Source organism: Dipodomys spectabilis, unplaced genomic scaffold (genome assembly GCF_019054845.1).
Source record: "Dipodomys spectabilis isolate Male_0828 unplaced genomic scaffold, ASM1905484v1 ptg000155l, whole genome shotgun sequence".
Taxonomy (NCBI): Eukaryota; Metazoa; Chordata; class Mammalia; order Rodentia; family Heteromyidae; genus Dipodomys; species Dipodomys spectabilis.
This window is the reverse complement of record NW_024870832.1, coordinates 1,298,617-1,302,008: the sequence shown is the minus strand read 5'-3', so window position 1 is coordinate 1,302,008 and position 3,392 is coordinate 1,298,617. Positions and strand designations below refer to the sequence as shown.

Genomic DNA, 3,392 nt, shown 5'->3' with positions numbered 1-3,392 from the left:
GGGTGTGGGGAAGTTATGTAAAGATCCATTGTACATAAAAACTGATTTGTGGAATGGAAATTCCCTTGTACAATTATTTAAGATAATAAATATATAATTAAAAACAATGGAGACACTTTTTCTTAAACTGTGTTCTCTTAAACCATGAGTCAATATAATAGTTTCCTCCTCAGAAATGTTCTTTGCAGGTATTTTCCTCACAGTAACAGAAAAGTGATCAATGCAATGTATATCAATACATAACTTTGCACATCATAAAGAGACACACTATAAATTCTATTTCCATCTCTTTTAAAAATAAAATTGTTTGCTCTATAAATTGATCAGAGGCATGGATATTGTGGCTAGTTAGTGCATTACACATGTCTCTCTCTTCCTCTCTCTCTTTCAAGGTTCTCATAGATAATATGATTGCTCCATAATTATCCTAATTTATTTTGCTTTTATATTTTTGGTTGCATCATTTCACTTTCTGCTCTGCCATTTCTCAAATCATTTACATAGAAGGTATTATTTCCTATTTTCTCATTCCTAGAATAAGCTGCACATGAAGACACCACTCGTCCTCATTTTCAGTCTGTACCTTTTAATACGGAGGAAAATCTTTCCTCTGCTTTCTATCAATTCTCTACTCTCCAGTTAGAATATTTAGAATAGTAAAAATGGAAAAAGAGAAAACAAATCATGGTGAAAAAAAAGATGCAGAAAATTCACCAGTTTTTTCTGACTAGTTCAACCAATGTGAACTATTGGGGAAATGCATGGACACCTCATTCCAACTGGTACTCAAAGTCTCTGGTTAGGCAATTCTGATGAAGACAAGGAACAAGATGAAAAAGTGAGGAATGGTATCATTTGCAAAAAAAAAAAAAAAATGGAGAAGGATCCAAGCAAATTTCTTCTTTGGGCTGCCTAAATTAATCGGCTTGCTACAGTGTGGAGAAATCTTTCCAAAAAGGCCACTCGTGTGAATACTAGGGATGAAGATGAGTATACCGCTCTTCATCAGGAAGCCTACAGTTGACACTGAGACATTGTCCATGAGTTGGTGGCTCGAGGCAGATATTCATGCAATAACTGTGAATGGCTGGACACACCTGCACAGTGCTTGTACGTGGAATAATACCAGTGTGGCTTCTTTATTACTTCATCATGATGCAGATACCAGTGTCTAAACTAAAGGCCTCTTGACCCCCTTGCATCTTGCTGCTGGGAATAGAAACAGCAAAGATACGTTTGATCTCCTTCTGTTGAACCATTATATTAAACCATGTCTGAAGAACAACTTGGAAGAAACTGCATTTGATACTGCCAAAAGATAAGTATGTATGACTACCTCTTTGAAGTTGTGAAAGGCTGTACAAATTGTTCTCCTACGTTTTAATGATTTGGTTAAGTTACTTAAATTTCAAAAATGCCAGTCCATCCTTTGTCTCTGTACAAAATATTTTCACAATACAAAGCAACAGCAATATCTTACTTTAAAAATTCATGGATTCCATGGTATTCTTCCAAATGAATTGCCTGACTTTGATTTCAAAATATATTCAAGAGTTGTTTGTGTACATCTATTATGATTTCTGTAGAGCTTGTGATTTTTTAAATCAGAAATAATTTTAACGTATCTGTTGAAATGAGTAGTACAGAAACTAAAGATATTTCTGGTGCTTGTCTGAAGAAAGTATATTTTAACATATTCTGTATTTTGTTTGTAAGATGTCCATAATCTATTTCATTCTTTCCTAGATATAATACTTTGAATACTACATTGTTATATATTATATAAATTCATTAATAAATGTGTCCTTACAGATTGCATTCCATATAAAAACAGTTTAAGATTCTTTTTTCTCCTAGGTCCTTATAGTATTTTATTTCTTTGGGATAAAATTAAAATGTTATCTAATTTCAAAGTTTTGTAAAGTTATGCTATGTAAAGACCTTTCTAAGGTGAAGATGTAATACACTGATGCCAAACTAACTTTTAATTATATGAATCGCATGTGTTGTTACACTTGTATTTTTGTAATCAACTTTTTAATAACTGTTTTTCATTTCTTGCATCTGAAGAATGAAAAATATGGAATACTTCGCATATTTTCAGATCATCCCTGTCCAAGTGGCATGTTAATCTCTATATTGTTGTAATTTATGTATACGTGCTGCCGAAGCATGTAGTATCCTGTGAATTTAAGTAGTTAATGATGCAATCTTTATACAGGCATATATCCTTGGTTGCCTATTTGTAACAAGGAAACCTTATTGTTACTAACAATGCTATGGATCTTATTTCTCTGAAACTCTGTGTATAGTGGAAAAAATATATTGTTCGGTAGATTGCTCACACTTGCAATTATTTTGCCAATGACTATTTTAAGTCTTTTTCATTTTAAATTTCATCATACTTTGAAGCCTTTATAGCTAGATTCAAAGATATGGCTTTTCAAGTACTTATTTATCAACTGAGTTAGCTTTGTGGAGCTAATGGATTCAAAGTAAGCCTTGCTGAAGAGCTACTTCTAAAATTTTGCAACTTAAAATTTCCCAAATGAGGTCTTACTGGCACAAATGTCTACTGGCCCTTTACCCTTCTTCCATGTAGTAACAGACCAACCAGAATATCTTACCCTGACAGCAAAGATTATCTTACTGGAAAAAAACTAATCTTAGTTACAAGGGATCATGGAGAAATAAACAGTTCTGACTAGAAAGTATTTTATCAAAATATAATTGTTTATTATACCTACCATTTCAAAAGTAGCTAAAGCCAAAAAGGTGAAAAAATTGTTCTTATGCATGATTACCTAATGTCCTGACCTGTCTACCATCCAACCAGGCAGGAACTTACACTACTGAATTTCTATCACCAAATATTTCCATAGCTCCAGGAGAAGTCCATATTTTTTCCTTGATATTAGGCCTTAAATTGGTAATGTTTTAATCTCAGTGTTTCCTCTTGCCTCTAGGCTGTAAATCTACAAATGGTAAAGCTTTAGGTCTAACTCTACCAAACTCTGAGGTAGAGATAATGGAATAATACTGTAAAACAGAGTTGCCTTTGATACCCTAACCACAACAGAACAATGAAAAACATTCCTTATATTACATATAGTTATATATTTTATATTTATATGTGCTAATTTTATGTTTCACACAATGAAACTTACTAGAATTAATCGATAATTTGACAAATAAATTGATATTTATTACAATAAATAGATTGGAATATAAATAATTAAGTTTAGAATATATATTAGAATATAAGAAGTATCAATGCAATGTCTTCGATATAAACTTGTTATACCTTCTAAGTGTTCTTAGACTCCTGAATTCACATGGCAAAAAAAATGTTGTTTTCCTTTAATATGTAAGGGATTTTACTCTGCTGCTCT

The 3,392-nt window shown here is 32.2% G+C and overlaps 1 pseudogene; it reads right to left on the bottom strand.

The window, feature by feature from the left end:
- Positions 1-2,074: 2,074 nt before the first annotated feature.
- Positions 2,075-2,174, bottom strand: LOC122118581 (annotated as a pseudogene).
- Positions 2,175-3,392: the final 1,218 nt, after the last annotated feature.